The 20,604-nt window shown below is 44.6% G+C and overlaps 1 protein-coding gene across 1 annotated transcript in view; it reads left to right on the top strand.

Moving 5' to 3' along the window:
* The window catches only part of LOC114070407 (arf-GAP with GTPase, ANK repeat and PH domain-containing protein 1), a gene marked incomplete at its 3' end in the record, with an annotated part of 79,260 nt that overhangs the window by 33,567 nt on the left and 25,089 nt on the right, over nt 1-20,604 (top strand). The gene's annotated exons all lie outside the window — the stretch shown is intronic.

Genomic DNA, 20,604 nt, shown 5'->3' with positions numbered 1-20,604 from the left:
CTGCCCCCATCCCCCCAGACTGGAGTGTAAATAAATACGTAAGAGCTGGCCTTGACTTTCTGCTTCCAGCCCTTCTTCTCTTTGCCCTTTGCACTTAATCCCAGATGCTCATATCATTATATACTCCAGCTACATAACCTTGGCTGTTCTTTTGCCAAAAACTGGTCAAAAGAGGTGTTTGCTAGGTTGGCCCAGCCCTTGGCTCACCCAGGGAGGTGCTGCACCTCCTGTGCCCCCAAATTCCTGCGTCGTTTAGGTATAAAAAACTTGAAACCTGGATTAGAAGTACATGTGTTCTGGTGGTTAATGTTACATTGATGACACAGTGAAAAATTTGCCATCCATGACTTGCAAAGGTGAACTTCAGAACCCATTCCCTTCCCTCAGTTTGCAAATGGCTGGATTAATGGAGAAAGTGGAATATCTTATTCAGGCTTTACTTTTAGGTGATATTTCAGATGACCTTCTTTACCTGCCAGCTTGGCATATTTAAGCACGTGAAAGTGATCCTAATGAAATTAGGTATTTTTTTTTTTTCTCTTCTTTTAGTTCTCTGAACTAAAAATGGCAAATATTTTTAGGTCAGGGCGTGGGGGTGGCACCACTCACGTGCTTTTCACAAAAGAAGGGTGTGATTCCTGCACACACAGAGTTGCAGTTTTCCTTCAGGACGGGTATGAACAAAACTGGAACTTCTCAGTGTACATCTGAACCTTGTTAAAAAAAAAAAAAAAAAAAAGACCATTAAACTTGGCAAAGACAACTGTTTGAAAATGCTTTCAACAAGCGTCAAACTGGGCCTAAAAAACCTGTCACTTGTCTTTAGTTGCTACAGGTGTAGGACAGTCTTGCCTCTGCTTCACTAGAGCTTTTCTGCTTGCTGTTTAACCCCCTTTTTGGTCATTTTTAGCTCTAGTCGGGGCGTTCACAGCACCAGTTGCCCAATTCCTGCGTGGAACAACACGCCAGAGGGAACATCCCACCTGGATGGAACCTGTTCTCCCTTAAAATAGCCAGAGCTGTCTGTCCAGCTGTGGGAGCATTCCAGCAAGCAGGGCCCTGTCGTGGAAATAGGTTTTGAAAAGGGATCATCTGCCACGTCCAGTCAGGCAGAGTGATGTCCTTAGTCATCCTCACTACCAGGAGAGCCCTGTAGTGCTCGGGGCAAGTGTCACATCCAGAGACTCGCTGTCCTCGTGAACAGTAAATGCTCTTTGCAGCAGCTTTCCTGGCTGCAAATGTTTACTTGGAGCCCACCAAAGGAGAGAACAAATAAGCAGTGATCTTAGCAGCTATTCTGGCTTAATTCATCTGACTTGACAGGGTGAAAAAAAAAAAAAAAAAACTATCTAGAAGAGGAGGGTGGACAGATGATGCTACAACCAGTGGTACCAGAGCTCATCTCCTGCCTTCTCTTTCCTGTCTGCGTTCAAAATCAGGTTGTTTTTCGAAATAAAAATGGAACTCTCTGATCCACTGACAGACCCAACCCCTTGTGGACACCTTCCACTACTATTCCAGGTTGCTCCAAGCCCCGTCCAACCTGGCCTTGGACGCTCCCAGGGATCCAGGGGCAGCCCCAGCTTCTCTGGGCAAGCTGTGCCAGGGCCTGCCCACCCTCACAGGGAGGGATTCCTTCCTATTATCCCATCTGACCCTTCCCTCTGGCAGTGGGAAGCCATTCCCCCTTGTCCTGTCACTCCAGGCCCTTGTGAAAAATCCCTCTCCATCTTTCTTGTGGGCTCCTTCAGGTTCTGGAAGGAGCATCCACCAAAACTACTTCAGCTTTGGTTTTTTTTTTCCGCTTACTGATGCTCAGGCTTTGTAGAGAGTTGTTTGCAAGCAGCAGTGTGTCCAGAGAGTGGCTTTCCCAAACTCTGAGAGGATGTGATTTACCAGGAAGTGGCAGATGACATGGTTTGATTTATTTATCTCTAGCGTGAGGTGTAATTTCCTCTGTCACACGTCTGTCTAATCACAGTAATCAGTCTCCAGATCAGCTCGTGCAAACACCAGGCTATGGTTTGGAGCCAAATACTCTTAGTGCCGAAATCTTCTGTGTAATTCCTCCCCAATTGTTTATAATCAGAACATACACATTTTGCTGTGCTTTTTTTTTTTTTTAATTAGCTGATTACTAGTTATAAAATGTTTTGTGCTCGCTGTGGTTCTGTAAATTGTTAACTGGTCTCTACCAGTATAATTAAATGTTTCAGAGCACTTGGCTGTGGTTGCATTGAACTGTGAAGAAATAATGTTATATAGCCAATCAAAAAGAGATACTTGTAAACTCATTTAAAGCGTCAGAGTGTGTTAGGACTATCATGGTGATGCTTATTGCAGGAGAAATTAAAGATACAGTTTTGTGCTAAGAGGCAATACAGAAATTAGTTCCTGAATTAGTTGTTAATTGATTTGGTAATTCCCTGGGGTCTGCATGCTCTTTTTTCCTTTTTCGTTGTTGCATTCAGTTAACAGTGACTATTCCCAGTGCACTTGAAATATTTTTTCCAATTAGATCAAATGTGCCCTTACATCAGAGGAGCGGCCTCAGCTCCACGTACCTGCCTGGAATAATGTTTAATTTGACTGCCAGAGCTGGGTTTGTGGGTTTTTTTCCCGTTTGATGAGTTTCAGAGATCATCCCAAGAAAAGCTGTAGTCCGAAGAGTTTGGAATGGAATAGCATATTAACAGAAGAGACAGATGGAATTTGGCTCTCTCGCTTACAAGGGTTGAATTTCTAATACATATTATATATATATTCTAATATAATTGGCCTCCTAGTATTTTTAGAGTCCCTAAAATACGAGTTTTCTGTTTTGCATCCTATAAAATGTCGTTATTTTATCTCTAAATACCTGGGACTGTCACACAGTGATAGTCCTGGGCGTGCCAAGACCGAGGTGAGCAACTCCAGCCGCTCCACAGGTGCATTTAAAGATCCATAAATGAGATATTATTAATAACCTTTTCAGAGAAATTAACTTCCTATCATTTTTTTGCTTTCCCATGACTGTGACTTGGAGCTAACAGGAGCCTCTGGTCCTTGTAGTGGCAGGAAGCTGGTGGGTCGTGGATGAATGAACTGGTTTCTTTTGAGGGAGATTTGCATCACAGCTCTTCCCAGCTCAGAAATTTGCCTTTGTGGTGCATTTCATATGATAGTTAACACGCTCTCGTACTGATTACTGGATTTTACGTAGGAACAAGTAAATGGAGGGTACTGAAATGGTTATGAGTGTCGATTTTGGCAGGGGGCACACGGTTTCAAAAATAATATTCCGTTTATTTGTGTGACCCAGCCTTCAAAGTGAGCAAAGGAGAAGAGTGCCTTGTAGGGCACAGATGGAAAGTCCTGGAGTCAAACAAATTTAAAAAAAGAAAAGGAGCATTTAATGTTTTATTAACGTTTTATACCCATGTTAATGCCATAAGAGCTCATAGATTGCTGCCAGCAAGAGTCACTGAGCTTCATGCTAGTTAGTTAGTTAGTTATTTAAAATCCTACCCAAAAGTAATTTTCTGATTGTTTCTTTAAAGAGATAAGGGCAAACTCCTGGGTTAGACCAACAGCAGATGGTTTTGTAGCTGACACATCAGGTGTGATTATAACTCTTGCTCATTGCTAGGAGTCACGAGGAGATATTCCAGCTTTTGTTTGGAATGGAATGTTGATTGGGTTAAGCATCCTTGGAGAGACTGTGGAAACAAGGAGGAGGAGATGCCAGAACATGCATCAGCCTCTGTAGAAATAGAAAGGCAGGAGCTTCTATTATCTAAAATACCAATTTTTTTAAAAAAGGGGGGCGAATCCCTATTGTATTAAAGGAGCAGATGCTGCTCTTCAGGATAAACCAGTCAAGGATCTGTTTTCCAGTGCTGTGCTTTTAAGAGAAGTGAGAGAATATTTGTTTTTTCCTGAGACTCCACCATAAACGTGCTCATCTTCTCCTGCCCAGGGCTTGATGCCACAGCAGAGAAGAGGCTCCTCCATCTCCCGTGATTTCAGCCCCTGGAACAGTGCAGTGAGAGGGGCTGGGGCCTGCAGGAAGGCAGCAAGGCTTCCTTCTCTTTTCAAACTGTGGAGAATTTATTACTTTTGGGATGTTCTCCTCCTGTTTTGTGTGCAGGACTGGGGATCCTGCAGTGCCTGCCGGACAGAGTGTGGGGAGGAGCTGTCAGAGTGCTTTGGGGGAGAGGAGGGGGAGGGAATGAGGGAAAGCATTGTAGGTATCAAAGAGACCATCAGCAAAGAAAGCCATAATACAACTTCAAAACATTTACCAGAATTTCCCAGTGCTGAGCTGGTGCAATATAATCACAGGGGCATCTCTGTGCCATGCGCAGAGATTGAAAGCACTGAGGGATCTCCACTGGTGCCCGCAGGCCACCAGCTGGCCCCTGGCCAGAGCCTTTGACCCGAGGTAGTCATTTCTAGATGCTGTAGAAAACGCTTACAAGATGCAGCCTCTTTATTTGAGCCACCTGCATCTAGCCAGGTAATTAAAAAAACCCCAAAACAACGGCGTCAGTCAGCGGCTGAGTGTGTGGTTTTACAACCACAGAAACACAGCATCTCCTGAGCTGGGAGGGACCCACAAGGATCATCCAGTCCAACTCCTGGCTCTGCACAGGGCACCCAACAATCCCACCCAATCCCTGAGGGTGTTGTCCAAACTCTCCTGGAGCTCTGGCAGCCTTGGGGCTGTGCCCACTGCCCTGGGGAGCCTGTTCAGTGCCAACCACCCTCTGGGGGAAGAACCTTTCCCTGAGATCCAACTAAACCTCCCCCTATCTCCCAAAATTCCCTGTGAGCCATTGGGTTGGCAGTGGCTCAGCGCTGGCACAGAGGGAGATCTCCAGACCGGCTGGTGGTCAGACAGTGGGGAGCAGGAATTTTCCTTCTTTTCCTTATTTTTAGCGGATGAGATCTGGAATCTCAGAATGGGTTGGGTTGGAAGGGGCCTCTTAAGATCGCGTAGCCCAACCCCCAAACGAGCAGGGACCCCTTCCCACTAGACCAGCTGCCCCAAGGCCCATCCAGCCTGACAGGGAAGCTGCTCCAAGGGAACAGCGGGAAAATGCCTTTGTTTGGAGGGGCTGCCGCGTGTGTGAGGTGAATCCATGTGCATCTGGAATGGCTTTTGTGACTGACTGGAGCTCTTCCTCCGAGGGCATGAGGAATTAGTCCGGAGCAGTGACATAAGAAGATTAAGTGGGAAGCTTATGACAGTTAGCAAGAGAGGCTGCCTGCTAGACTGGGGTTGACACAGTGATTATTAATATGTTGTAAAGATGTTTTGGGGATTCCACCATATTTGTATGGTTGCCAGCAAAACGTTGACAGTTGCATTGTGGTTAATAAATTCATTTAGATTTATAAGCATTGTTTACAGAACCTGTTCGCCTGCTGAAACTCTAACAGCATCTGTTCCTTGGTACTAATTAACTGCTAATTACGAATGAGCTTTGTGTGTTTGTCAGTATAACTGGCTCATGCATTTTGTAAGGAACATTAACAAATTGATTTACATAGTGGTAAAGCAATCAAAAGAGTAAACTGAACAGCACGCTGCTTAAAGCCCTTTAGCCTCGGTTTTTGAACGAAGCAAACTTTGGGGCATTCTGAACATTTTCCTCGTTCTTTTGCTCCCTTTTGACTTGTGTGAGAAATGTGTGTGAATCTGAGTCTGGGGGTGGGGGGTGGTCCAGAATCCCCTGTGTCTTGTTTTATTCTTGTTGTGTTTGTTGTTTAATTTCAAAGCGTTGGTGCTGTTGGCGTGTAACACGCGTGAGGAGATGTTTGTCCAGAGTAGGAGTGACAGCGGCAAATTAAAAATAATAAACGCCACGAAGAAGGACTGCTGCTTGGGAAGGGAGCAGGGGGTGTTTGAAACTTTGGCACTCTGACTGTTTTGGTTTGTTTGGTGTTTGGATCTTTGGAAAATATCCACTGTGAGAACCCTTCCACCTTTGTTTAAATACGGTTTTTTCTAATCCTGCTTTTATTTTTCGAAAATCCTCTGACTGCAATAATTACCAGCACATCTTTAGGAGAATCTCAGCAGCCAGGCCAGGCGTTGGCACTTAAATATTTTGAATTTAAAGGTAACAATTTGAATTTAAAGAGAACAATTGGCACAGGTTGCCCAGAGAAGCTGTGGCTGCCCCTGGATCCCTGGAAGTGTCCAAGGTCAGGTTGGATGGGGTTTGGAGTAACCTGGGCTAGTGGAAGGTGTCCCTGCCCCTGGCAGGAAATGGAATGACGTGGGTTTTCAGATTCCTTCTAACCCAAACCGTTCCGGGATTCTGTAATTCAGTGGTGCAGTTCTTTAAAAAAAAAAAAAAAATTAAAAAAAATCTTAATTTATTTTGCAGGAGTTAAAACAAGGAGAAAAATCATTTATCTGAGCATTGCGTTTATTGTGCAGGATCCTTCACGTCATGATGAGTTGGAGATGAGTGACACGATGAGATGAAACCATCGTCTGTATTATATTTCACTTACAGTTGTCCTAAAGCTGTAAAGCTTGAAATTAACCTTGTAACTGGAACTGGGGAGAAGACAAAAGCAATGCAAACACACACTCTGTGTTTGTGAGGCACAGATAGATACAGGGGCTTATGTGGGCTAAAACTTGCCAGAAAAACTGAATGGCTTTTTGGATAGAATTTCAAGCGAAGTGAATGAAGGAAACACAACAGATGTCAAATATTGGGATTTTAGTGAAGCGTTTTGATGCAGCCTTGCCGCATCTTAACTGAGAGTTGGTCCAAATGCGTTGGGCTGAAAACTGGCATGTGGATTGAAACTGGTCTGGAGGGGCATAAACAGAGCCTAAAGCCAGGCCATGGTCTGAGCTGGCTGGGGACAGTGCCCTGTGTCTGCTGGAAAAGTGTAAATTCATCCCTGTTTTAAAAGAACCAGGAAACAGGGGCAGCGGGGCACAGTGAGCGAGAAGGGGAGATGGGTTGGGGCTAACCTGGGTTAAAACCCACCCTCTCAAACTTCTGGTTTAACCCAAGTCTGGGAGGTGTTTTGCATTTTCCTGGATACCTCACCAGGATGTTTTTCCAATGACTCCCAGGGACAGGAACCTGTCAGGAAATCCTTCCCTGTGAGGATGGGCAGGCCCTGGCACAGGTTGCCCAGGGAAGCTGTGGCTGCCCCTGGATCCCTGGAAGTGTCCAAGGCCAGGTTGGATGGGGCTTGGAGCACCCTGGGCTGGTGGAAGGTGTCCCTGCCCGTGGCAGGGGGTGGGTCTGGATGGGCTTTAAGGTCTCTTCCAAACCCAAACCATTCCCTGATTTCAGAATTAGTACTAAGAGAAAGCTTCTGGACTTTGGGGGACTTATCAGTCTGTAGAATGTTCCCTCTATAAGGAAAAATAAAAGCTTTAGTGATTTGGCTTTTCTTTAAAAAAGAAGGGGTGGATTTTCTTTTAAAATCCTGTTGAGACAGTGAGATTGTGTAGGTAAGTCTGAGCACTGAGTACATTTCTTTCCTCTTCATAACTAATATGAGTCTTTGTCACAAAAGAAAAATACCAAGACATACCATTTGTGAAAGGGTTTATAGTACAGTATATCACCCTATTATGAATGACAGGATTTAAATGGTTGGGTAGAGAACTGGAGAACTGCTACAAATCAAGTAGCTGGATTAACATCTAATGTTCTCTTCTGGTGTGAATATTTCGGGGGGGGGATTAGGAAATCTTTGAGTGTAAGAGGTATTAGAAGGAAAAATAAAATAGCAAAGGAAGTGGTTGAATTGTTTAGGAACTCTGCTGTCTGAAGTGAGCAATGTGCTGGAATGGAGGAGAATTGAAGAGCAGGGATTGCTTAAGGTGGCAGGAACCGTCACTTTAGTTATCAAAATTTTACAAGCTGTTTTGTGGCCAAATTAAAAATCAAACAACTTTTTTTTTGTGTGTGATGTGAAGCAAGAGGTTTCTTGCCTGTTTGTGGAGCACAAAGATTCCAAGCTCCCTGTTTCTGCAGCAGGTGAAGGCGGGCAAAAGGGAGGGGCTTTGAAGGTGAGAGGAGAGGGGAAAGAGCACCAGTGTGATGGATAACAGAACTAGAGGGACAGAGCTCAGGTGGAGAAGCCAGGTGAGAGCAAAATCTGCATTAACCAGGTGAGAGGAATGAGGGCAAATATCGAACGAAGGCTCTGAAGGAAATGGGAAGTGAGAATAAAAACCAGGTGATGTTTTCAATGAACATTAGAAACCTTTCAGTAAAAAGAGAAGCAAACTACACCATTCTCCTTAGCTGGTCCTTCCACCAGCCCAGGTTGCTCCAAGCCCCATCCAAACTGGCCTTGGACACTTCCAGGGATCCAGGGGCAGCCACAGCTTCTCTGGGCAACCTGTGCCACCCTCCCAGGGAAGGATTCCTTCCCAACATCCAAACATGTTGCAATTCTCCCATCCCAAATGAGAGAATAAACGAGATGCTCCACGCACAGGGAAACCACAGGTGACAGGGTTTTTCTTCTGTGTGATGTTCTCTCTAAGGTGTTGATGTCAACGCCATGAGCTCAACCCCTCCACACAGCATCTCCAGTCCTCCCACCAACAGCGTTCCCTAAACCTGTGGGTTGAGATCCTTGTTAAAAAAAAACAAAAACAAAAACAAAAAACAAACTGAGGTGGTTTTTTTTTCACTTTGCTTTGTTTGAGGGGTAGGAAACAACACGTGCCTCCTCTGCACTCCCTGACAGAGGTTTGGAGGGACAGGAGCTGACGATGGATCTGGGTAGTTACACCTGCTTTCTGTTTCCTTTAATTATCCATCCATGCCATGTCTGTCCCTCATTACAGAGGGATCGTGTCTCGTGCTGCCTGTGAAGAGCTGTCCCCATTAAACTGGTTAAAATAGCAAGACATTAACGTGCCTCTGCCCTTTTCCCTGGGCTGGGTGACGAATAATGGATCAGCACAAACTACTCGAAGCAACCGCAATTTAAATATTTTAGCCATGCCTTGGCTGTGCTTATCTGACCAGCTTTCTCCCAGCATCTCGGCAGCCTTGGCTTTCTGATGTTGCTGCCCAAGAAATGTGGCTTTCCTGGTTATTCGGGTTTGGGATTAGTTCCCTCTCAGCTGAAAGGGATCCCGGCATTCGCCAGAGCTCCAAGTAAAAATGACTTTGTTCTCCGCTATGTTAAATTGGCTGGTTAATTCTGGTGTTATTTACCCTGTAATTCATTAGTTTTACTCTACCATTGGCAGCTGACAGGCTGTAATTTCATGCCTTGCAATAAAAGATGTCTCATAATCTGCTTCATTTAGCAGCAAGAGAATTTAATGAAATTAACTGCAGTCCTAATTATGCCAGTGAATACTAAAGACTGCTATCAAGTTTCCTCAGAAAAGGACAAGGTCCACCTTATGAAGGATTTAGAATATAATTTCCTGGGAAAAGTTGCAAACGTCTCCTTCTATTGGCCAACAAGGGCCAATTACAAGAGCTGATATGACTTTAATGAACTAGTTTGTTCTGAGAATATCTCACAAGGAATAATAATTTTTTATTTTTGAGCAAGTTTTTAGAGGTTTCTCTCCTCAGAGTAGCTGATCTGTGAGAATTTTGGTGTTTTGCTTCTGTTTGGAAGGCTTTCCCGCTGTCCTTTTGTGGTGCCTTATGCTGAGCCTGAGCAACCCAAGGAGGTGGCTTGGGTGCCATGTGCTTCAGGTGTGGGGTGGGGACAGTGGGGTTTGGGGGACTTAACCCACAAGAATCAGAGACTTTGTCCTCACATTCATTGGAAGTTCAGTTGCACAAACACCACAATTGACAAGGAATGGGAAAACTCACAAAGAAACATGATTGGCCAGGTTGGACGGGGCTTGGAGCAACCTGGGCTAGTGGAAGGTGTCCCTGCCCATGGCAGGGGGTGGGATTGGGTGAACCTAAAGGCCCCTCCCAAACTATTCCATTAGTCCATAAAGGATTGATTCTGAGGAGCGTTCCAAGTGCCGGGGAAACTCTGAGGCTCCTCTTTGCGATTTTTCTCAAGCATTTTCTACTGATAAATCCTCTTTTTTTTTTTTTGGTGCATATCCGTGACTCTGGATTAAAAAGGCCTCTCTCTATTAGCTGGCAGGGCTTTCCTGATTCCCATTCCAAAGTATTGGTTGATGTATTTGCCAAATGTGCTCTAACTGCCTCCTGAGCACCGCCACACTCCGGCAACACGACGTGAAATGTAACCGCCAGTTTATGGCTTAAATGATGTTAAATGTAGTTAATTGGAAAAACTTTTAACTGCAGAGAATTTCCCTGTGAATAGCCTTCATAATAACCACCCCACTATAAACCACAAAATGCTTTGCTCACAAGGACAACGGGACTATAAAGGTGAAGTGTATTGATCAAATTACCTGAGATAATAAACTTCGGATGAATAACTCCTCTATTGATGAATGGGAGAAGTCTTCTTCTTTTTTTTCCTAATCCCCTCACTGTGATGGGAAGGCAGCTGAGGGAGCAGTATTGCAGAGGGTGGTTGTTTTGAGCAGAGTTTATATTTTTAAGTTAAAGAGCTGCGTGAAACTGTTGATGGAAAACAGCACTGGATTTTTTTATTTTTTTTTTTACTGTTTCTGTTTCCTTTTTTTTTAAAGCTGTAATTTCTTGAAAGTACAACCATCTTCCTTCAGATAAAAAGTTATAGGGCTACATAAAAGCGAGTATGTGTGGGGAAAGAGCCTCAAAATGGTCAGTGTTTGCAGCAGCTTGCAAAGAACATAAAGGGTGAGCAGTGAACTCTTCCATAGGGAGGTCGGAACACAGCTGGATTTGGGCACTGGGTGTGCTCCTGTCAAAACAGGGAAGAGTTTATGGCTCTGGAAAAGAGGGAGAAGTGTGGTGGAAGGGGGCTTAGGAGCAAATGAGATGTTGTGTTTTTCTCTCACTTAGTGCATCCTCATTCCCATTTAGGGGTTTTATGAGTGTGGTCCAGTAATGGGAAAGACAGGGAAAGGTGATGGGAGTGCCTGCCTTTCCCGACAGCTTGAGCTTGGGATTTGAGCCAAGATTTGACCAAGATATCAGAATGCAAACAGAAAATTCTCTCTTTTTATTCAATGTACATTTATCACCTGTCATTGCATTTATGGGTGAAGGATAAAATGAGAGCTGAAGGAAATGGGATTCCTTTGAAAAACCTTGTTGATGGAGCAAGGAGGGGTTGGGACTAGATGGTCTTTTAGGTCCCCTCTGTGATTTTGGAATAGCTTCAGAATTGCTGGTCAAAGTGAGTAGAGGCAGCACAGGGTAACTCAGACGTGGTGGTTTGTGCCACCAACTGGAAAACTGTAATTTCAAAAGAACCACATGGATCTGTTTGTGTGTCATTTTCACAGGACAAGCTTTAAAACTGTTGACCTGAAAGGAAGATGTACCTATTTCAGGGGAATGGACTCAGCCATAGAAGGCAGTAATATGAAATATTAAAAGAGCAGTTAGGTTTGAAATGGGTTGTGATGAGGAAAAGTGAGGAGTCGATAAACTCAGAACTCAGCCAGAGAAGCTCAGGATGGGTGATGTTATTGTTTGCCTAAAAGATAACCAAAGCTGGGCTGGCTGCTCCAGGGGGTTACGGTGGTCAAGGGGTTTTATTTTCAGGTTTTTTAAAGGTTCCATCAAGGCAGACAGCCTTTAGTTAGAGCTGAATCTGTCCGTGTGATACATTCTAAAAATCATTAAGACACACAATTTGAATCAACGCTTTTAAAGTGTGGAGGGAAAATAATCTGTGTCTGAAGTTTGTAGAAGAGCAGATTTTTATCTTCTTAGGGAGGACTCGAAAGATTGAGCTGAACATGGTGGGATGTAGAGAAGGTCTTGGGTATCAGCAGGACAAACGAGGAAGGGAACCAGAGGCAGGAACACGTTTCAGGAAATGAATCATTGGACCACTTAGTTCAAGTCCAGAAACATAAGTGTTAGTAAAATAAATCCTGTTAATAATAAGATTGAATAATTACATTTTCATGAGGTAATAACCAAGACCAAATAATAATAATCATCAAATAATAACAATCAAGGCCAGAGTATTAGTCCTGTGTAATAATAATCATGTCTTTGCAGCGAAGAGCTTAAATAACACGTGTCAGCCAGTCTGATTGTTGTACTGCATTGTTCTTATTTTATTTGGTGCATACAAAGTATGGGAAAATGACCTGAAAAGCCTCACACCTTGTTGTGTCTAAATAGACTTCAGAGGGATTTGGAACAGGACTTAGTGTGAGACACAGACACAGAGCTGGGATCCCTCCTTGTGAATGGCAGAAGAAATTGTTCTCTGGAAAGTTCTGGGGTGTGGTGAAGCATCCTGTGAGTGTGGTCACCTTGTTGTTTCGTGTAAATATGGAGAGATGGGGATACACAACCTCCGAAGGAAAACATAAGGAACGTTATCCTGTAGGAATGGAAAAGCCAGAGCTGAGGGCAACCAAAACGAAAGAGGGATTTGAGAATATCTGTGCATTCAAAAGGTGGGAGCGAGACAGGTCTGCAGGCTTTGGAAAAAGATTGAGAGGAGCCTCCTTTGAATGGCCAGGGTTGATTCCGCAGGGATGTTTGAGCACGAGGCACCAGGGGCGAGAACCTGAGCTGGAGGAGAGGCCAAGCACGGCGGGAACCAGGGCTGGGATCTGAACAGTGATAAAACAAGACATTTTTAACGTGTTCCCTGCAAAATTCAGCGTGGGTTATTAGTGAGCCCGGGCTTGGCTGAGGGTTTTTAGAGTTCAGCCCTTACCACGATTCATTTTCCCTGGCTGCCCTCAAACTCTGGAAGAAGGACGTTTAGTTGATAACCCCCTGAGCACCAAGCTCTTAGCACCCAAAATTAAAAGCTGGGTTGAAAATGTGAACTAGATCAGAAGCCCAGGAGGGAAGGCAGCAAGTTGGCCCTGAAGGGGGGCTTTGATGTCCCTAATGCCTATTGTTTAATGCTGGGCTCTGCTTTTAAATGCCAATGCACAGCATGGAGGCCTGGCCCTCCCATGGCGCCACAGAGGGTGCGTTGGGTGGCGGGGGGAAAGAAAGGAGGAATCTTCCATCCTGCCAGCACAAAGTTGACGGGGAGAAGGAAGGCTTTTGGAGATCTTTTTTTTTTTTTTTTTTTCCTTAAGGAATCGTGTGGCAAAGTGTGCAAAGCCGTGCGTGCAAGGGAAAGTTAGCAGTCAGTCAGGTTTTATCTCTTAATGAATAGAGACTGCTGAAGTAAGGGTTAGGTAATTGAGTTTATAATTAATTAGCCATAACCCTCATCAGATAAAGCAGTTGTCGAGATTTTTTTTTTTTTTTTTTTATCTCCTTTCTCTCTCCCGAGGGCCTGCCCTTCTTTGTCCTTGCGCTGACAAGCCAGCACTTATCTCAGACCTTCTCCAGGCCCGTGCCCATCAACCCCTCCCTCCCTTGGGCCAGGGCTTTGGTGGTCAGCCGGGCCCTGTATTGTCCTGCCCGGCTCCCAATCAGCCTGGCTGTCCTGCCGGGGATGATGAATTAGCGGGAGGAGCTGACGTGGAGGTGAACTCCAGATCGGGCTCCCGATAGCTCCCCGAGCAGCCTCTGTGTGTTCGTCACTGTCCCGCCGCTGATCCGCCACTGACACCTCCCGACAAAGGGCTCAGCAAAGGGGAGATTGAGCGAAAGAAATGGGGCTCTTACTTCTTCCAGAAAGTTGGGAGGCTTACAAAGAGCCCTTAATTTCTCCTCGCCTCGACAATACCGGGGAAAGAAATTAGATTTTGACGCCGTTTCTCTTGGTGGCCTTATCTCCCTTACGCTGCGGGTGGAACTGGTTTGCTCGCGCTAAGGGGAGGGGAGAAAATTCAGACACCTGCCTTGAAAGCATCAAGATTGTTAAAGGTGTCCAGTCTCTGTTGAGCTGGATGAAGGGGATTCGGGTGTCGAATCTATCCTCCATCAAAGCAGCGTCCTTTTACGGCTGCGTCGGAGCAAAGGGGCTTTCTTGCTTGTTTACGGCGGCTTGTGGCACTGGGCTGGGATTACAGACAAGGTTACCTGCTGGAAGAGAGCAAGGGTTTTGTGGGTTTTGCCTTCATCTGGAATTTTTGAGTTGGAGGCGAAGCCTCCTGTGTCTTACAATATCGACTTCAGGCTCTGGATGAGCACTGTGTCTCCTTAGTCTGAGCAGCAGCACTAGGAAAGTCTCTCAACGCAAGAAAGGCTTGATTCTTTTTGGAAACACCTAAAGCGTTATTTCTTCCATGTTCTCTCCAGTAAACTGATGAAGTTTTCCTTCCTCTTGGCGTTTCAGCAGCAGTACACGTTTTTAGTTTGAGTTCAGTTCTTCTTGGATTCCCACGTACACTTTTCTAGATCTTCCCAAAAGTTAAAGCGGTAAAACGTTAGTTAGCCTCTTCTTGAGATGACAGTGTACCTGCATCCAAGGCATTCCTGATGGCAGGACAGACCTGGTCAGTTTTGGAATAGCAGCTTGGTTGTCCCAGTGGGTTGTACAACTCAGCAGCTGCTGTTGCTGCGTTGCTTGGGGCTTGTGAAGCCCTTCAGCTGTGCAAGGTATTTATTTTGTACAAGCACGGAAAGCAAATTTTCATGTAACTCACTGCTGATTAATTGGAAGAGTAAAGAAAATGAGTCTGTAACATGTTCGAGACAGGAGAAATTCCAATTAGAGATGCAAAAGCTTTTTTTTTTTCCCCCCCCCCCCCTACCAAGTTCAAATATTGGAGCAAATACCTAAAGGGACTGTGAAATCTCCATCTCTGGAGACAGCTGCAAGGGTGGCACTGACACTTCTGGAGCAGTGGTGACTTGTATGTTTGGATTTCAGTGAATTTAGCTTCCCTTAGGCCCGTTCAAATTGGAGGACGAGGTTGCTGGAGGTTCCCGTGGGTTTTCCCTTGGAGTGGCTGTGTTTGCACCTTGCACAGGGAGCGAAGAGCCCCCTCAAAGAGACGCTCAGCTGTGTGCTTTCTAAGTGAGAGAGCCCAAGCATGGATGGAGTAGAAGGGAATATGATAAGGATCACCCTGTAACGTCACATGTTGGGGACTTCTGCCCTTGAACAATTTTTTTTAAAGCGAAGCTAGCAGTGTCATCTGGAAAACTGGTGTGGGTTACTAGCGTGGATTCAGTGGGGTTGGCCAAGTGTTTACATGTTTGGGTTTGTGAGAGAAGCAAATCCTGCTTTAGTTTTCGCTGGATTTTTTTTTTATCACTAGTGTATTGCAAATATATGTATTAGGTGTATAAAAATCTGTCCTAAATTTATTTATAGACCTAATAATACAATACATATCAACTACCGTATTTTTGCTTTCAGGCTTTTCTCTTTTGAACAGTACACGTTTTTTTCCTTAATACCCCTTTGACTATAGGTATTGGAGATAACTGTATGTGTAGTAGATGAACTCGGTTTCAGCCTTTTTAGTTGCTGCTGGTAAAGGAAATGATGGGCTTTGTACCTAAAGGAATGTTTAAATGAGGTTTTTTGCTGTGATCTTCAAGTGTTCAGATCTTCAGAAGCAAGTGGAGTGTGTTACAGGACGTGGTAAAGAATATCCATATTTAAATCAATACTGAGATTTACTGATGCTAGGTAGAGAAGTAAGGGGGTAAGAAATAATACTTTGTGGCCTTTAAAAACTTGGGAAATAGGCTGGGATAAGGACACAGATCATTCACTATCTGGGTAAAACAGACTCAACTTGGGGAAAAAATAATGTCGTTTATTACCAAATAAATCAGGAATGAAAAATAAAATCAAATCTTTAAAAAAAAAAAAAAAATTACCCCCACCCCTCCCTTCTTCCCAGCCTCGACTTCACTCCCAAGTTTCTCTCTCTCTCTCTTGGGGAGGAGGGAGATGGGGAATGGTTGGAAAGGCTGGAGTTTCTCTGCTGTCAGGAATTTGAGGGCTTTTGAGGCCTTCAGACTTGCAGGGAAGCAGTTTAGGGGCAGCGATAAGAGCAAAACCTTCTCCTTCCTGGGTAAATTTGCGTGATTAATTTCAATTATGACGTATTTGCAAATTCGTTCTGTGGGTAGGAAACAAAGAGAGGGGGATTTTCCCCTGGGAGGTGTCATGGAAAGCTGTGATTTCCTGAGCGATGTCAGCGCTGGTTTTTCCCCACTCTGGTGCTTCCAGAGCAGGGATTGATGGGCCCCTCTCCCTTCAGGAGTTCGCTAAATTGATTTTATCATTGCTTTTTGTCACTTTTCCAGAAGTAACGTGGAAAATGCCGCAAAAAGGGTCCGACTGACACACCACAAGTTGGTCAGACCGGGATCAGCAGCGGCCATAATTGACAAATAATACCCCTCATAAATACTGCCAGGCTTTTCAATTAGTTTTCATCTCAAATTCGGGATGCAAAATGATGGCCTGTCAACTGACAATGGATGACAAAAATTAATAAATTGTCTTCTAAATAGTATGGACACTTAAGAAAAATTGGGCAGCCAATTTAGCACAGCATGAACCGGGGGGAACCTTTTGTACTGTTGCCGTGCCACTAATGTTGTCTGGGTCTTTATTAATGGTGCTTGGCTGCTGCTGACAGTTTTGTTGCTACTGGCAACTTTCTTCATTAAAATTAAAGCCAGCGTCAAATCCCATTAGCTGCACTCTGGGTACCTTGCATTTTTATTTTTATATAGATTTTTTTTTTTTTAGTGTTTTTTTTTTTTTTTTTTTTGGTTTTTTTTTTTTGGTCTTTACAAACACGTTCTTTATCTGTAGGAAGTTGGGAAAGGTGGTTAAAAATTAGTCTTTTTGTCTCGTGCGTGGCTGATTGCTTAACTAAATAATGGATCGTAGGGTTGGTTGTTTTTTGGTTTTTTTTTTGAGGGAGATTTTCTCCAGCATGTTACAGCGTGTCTAGTCTACAGCCAAGTAACTGCACAGAGAAAATCCATAAATGAGCTTTATAAATTGCCTCCTCTGAACGCTGTTCTTCTGCATTGCCTGCAAGCTGGTTGGTTCTGGGATGCTCTCGTAGAACAGCCGTAGCCTCTGGAGGAGAGCAGCTCACTTGCAGAGTGTTCTTCTGCTGCCTCTTCTGCTGAAATATTAATGAGGTTCAATAGCTGCTTAAAACTGAGGGATCAACATGTGTGAGAGGCGGCTCTTAGAGGGGGAAAATGCACTGGGTGTATCTTGACCTGATTTTGGGGAGGATCTTTGTTCCCGGGAGCGTCTTTCGAGTTTCTGCTTTAACAAGTCCTTAAGCTGAAGGAGAACAGGGTTAGGTGGGATATTGGGAAGGAATCCTTCCCTGGGAGGGTGGGGAGGCCCTGGCACAGGTTGCCCAGAGAAGCTGTGGCTGCCCCTGGATCCCTGGAAGTGTCCAAGGCCAGGTTGGAGCCACCTGGGCTGGTGGGAGGTGTCCCTGCCCACGGCAGGGGCTGGGACTGGATGGGCTTTAAGATCCCTTCTAACCCAAACCATTCTGGGATGTTACATCTCTGATGGTTTGGGTTTCCTTCTCTCTAATGGATTGGGTTTACATCCCAAGTAGGACAAAGCCTTCAGCTGAAACCTTCATTTTGCTGTTACGATTATAAAAGTGTCCTTTGATTCAGGAATTGGGGTGGCTGAGCTTGTGTTCAGGCTTTGAAGGAGTAGCACCTTGAATCTGCAGGTAAAGCCAGGCTGAGGCGTGGGGCAGGATGGGTTCCATGCAGAAAACCAGCAGGTAACTCCAGCTGTTTGTGTCTTCTGACACAGCCTTCTCACAGCAGTATAAACAGAGCAAGTGCTGAACAGGAAATGCCAGTGAAACGTGCACTGGAACGGTTGTGTTGGGAAGTGATCTTACCTGGTGAGTGAAAAACAATTAGCAGTTCAAATGGTCTTAGGAACTGGTGCGTTTTACAGCAGTTTTCGGCTGAAATATGTACTGTGTGGCTCAAATTTCACTTCCAGTTCAGCTGAAATGTTGAGTGTTGCTCTCAAGAATGGGTACTTTATAGAAATGAAATAAACTGGTGTCACGGAATTAGCATCAATCTAATAAATGCAAGCTGTGCTTTAGCTCTTCTGCTAAATTTTCCCAGTTTAAAAAAATAAGTTAAAAAAAAAGGTGTCGGTAGTTAATTGTTGACCGAAGCTTAATATCTGTTGAGGCAAATGAGCCATGAAATATTCTGCACAGGAAGTACTGTATCTGGATTGAGTTTAACATTAAAACAATATTGCAGTTTCGAACTTGCTGACACAATATGCAGAATGCTTTATTTTGAAATTGCCCTGATGGATGGGAGGCTCTGGCAGCGTGGCAGAGGAGGAGTCAGTGCTGTACATAAAGCAAAGCAGACCCAGACAAAACCAGCCTCTGTTTTTCTCAGAACCACCCTCTGGGGGAAGAAGTTTTTCCTGATATCCAGGCTAAACCTCCCCTGACACAGCTTAAAAATAATAATAAAAAAATATCTCTAGTGTAGGTAAAGGAAGTGAAGAGGTTGTGGGTTGCTTCTGGAAACCAGAGAGGTTCCTTTCTCCTCCACTGGGCCTTGAGTTGGTCTTTGAGGAAAGGTGAAAACCCCCAGACCCTTGTTTTCTGTCTGCTGATCAGTTGTGTATTCCCCTTGTCCTGAAGTTGGAGTTTGCATTTTTTTTTTTTACAGCTTTTTTAAGAAAACAAAACATAATTTCATGAACTTTAGGAAACAGGATTCGGATTAAACCTGGTTATGTCACGTCTGACTCACCCCTTGGAATGGGTCACCCCTTTGAGCCCATTAATCTGCTCGTGTGGCTGCTCTGACTCCCCTTCTGTTGCCTCACAAAGAAAGAAATGGGGTATAAAGCCTTTCTAAACGAGTTTCTCAAGACAGACACAGCACTGGCAATCCCTCCCTGAGCTCAGCACAGTTGCTGCTGCTTGTTCTTGGATCTGTGGGCAGTTGGAATGCCGGGACGTTGGCCCATCTTCCCTCAAATCCATCTGTATACCCCTAGGTGTACAGATGTGGAGAGACGTTGTCCTCGCTGAGTTTTTGGGGGTGTGTGGGTGTGTTTTGTGGTGTTTCTGTAACTCTGAAGCAGCTCTGTGTCTGGAAGATGTTAATTCCATGTGTGCCATTTCCCTTAGTGGGTAAGGTGAGTCTGTTGAAGGGGATGAAGGGAATGTTTGGAAGGTTTCTTAACTCTTCTTTCTGCTGATGTTGAGAGGATAATGCTCAACATACAATCACTGCGTCTCTGAAGGACTGTCCTCTCCATTCCTGTTCCTCTGGGTGGACTGGACATCCCAGGTGGCTAAGCATTAACACACATATTTCCTCTATTTTCCTTTTTTTTTTTTCCTCCTGGTTTAGGAGAGGTTTGAGACAAGAGAATGGGGTGGGTGGATGGAAGAGTGATGGAGCACCATGACGGGCCCTGAGCAACCTGGGCTAGTAGAAGGTGTCCCTGCCCATGGCAGGGGGTTGGGACAGGATGAGCTTTTATTTTCCTTTCAACCCAAACCATTCCATGATTCTGTGGTGTCTGCAGTGTGGAACCAGTCCAGCGTGTCCTGGCAGACTGGTCCCATCATGAAGCGGTGCAGGGAGCGTCACCTCCTGTTCAGCAAGGTGTCTGTAGTGGGGTCATTGATGCTGAATGGTCCCTGACCAGAGGAAAAAGGTGTAAAGGTAAAGAAAAACGAGGCAATTAGGAAACACTTTTAATCAGAATAACGTAGAAGGTGCCCTTCTACTGGAAAGGAGAAAAAAAAAGATACTTCCTACCTTACCCCTACCAAAGTTTGAGGACCAGAGGTGTGTAACTGTTCAGCAAAATTAGTTTTTCATTCAGAATGCTCCCTTGGATTAAGCAAAATTAAATATAAATTTAAAAATACCACTGCAGAGCAGCAGGGTTTCTGAGGGTGGTTGGCAAAGGCCTTTTTGGTCCCAAAATTTCCCAACATGAAGTGTGAATCCTTTCTGCACAATAACATGAACACAGTTTAAGGGGAAAAAAAAGGAACACACACACACACACTTCTTTTTTTTTTTTTTTTTTTTTTTTTTCTTTCCCCTGCCAGCGTTCCTGGGTTTGTTATTCAGTTGCTGCTGTATTAAATTGGATTTTGTGTCCATCATTATTAAAATGTGAAGTGTGTCGGTCACAAAGCATACATTTCAGGGCAGTTAGCTGAATAATTCTTTTCTTTATTATCCCAAATTACTGCTGAGCTCTGGAGAGGTGAGCAGTTTAGCCAATTATTGCCATTTGAGCTGGATTTGTGGGTGATTAGCTCCTGGTCGAATTCAGTCCTGGCAAGGGCTTTGAAGCCTTGGCTTGTGTGATTTTCACAGCGGTGAGGTAGGAATAGACACGGCTAATGACAGGAAGGTCGCGTGGGTGAGGTGACCTGCAAGGGGGGGGCCCGGGTTTAGCAAATAGGGCATCCACAATAACAAGTGTGTCACTAACCCCGCCGTGCATAATCGGAGTTTTATAGGATTGTTGGAGATGCTGACAGCTCAATTAAAGTGTAACCCTTTGTACCAGATACCCCGGCAGAACGAACAGAAATATTACCAACAAAAAAGGGAGGGGGCCACAAGGGAACTGGTTAAAGATCCAGGGTTCTTTTTCTTC

Source organism: Empidonax traillii, unplaced genomic scaffold (assembly GCF_003031625.1).
Source record: "Empidonax traillii isolate 1590-97213 ecotype Southwest subspecies unplaced genomic scaffold, ASM303162v1 scaffold1543:size93701, whole genome shotgun sequence".
Classification (NCBI taxonomy): domain Eukaryota; kingdom Metazoa; phylum Chordata; class Aves; order Passeriformes; family Tyrannidae; genus Empidonax; species Empidonax traillii.
Note: the sequence above shows the minus strand (reverse complement) of the source record. Positions and strands in the feature narration are given on the sequence as shown.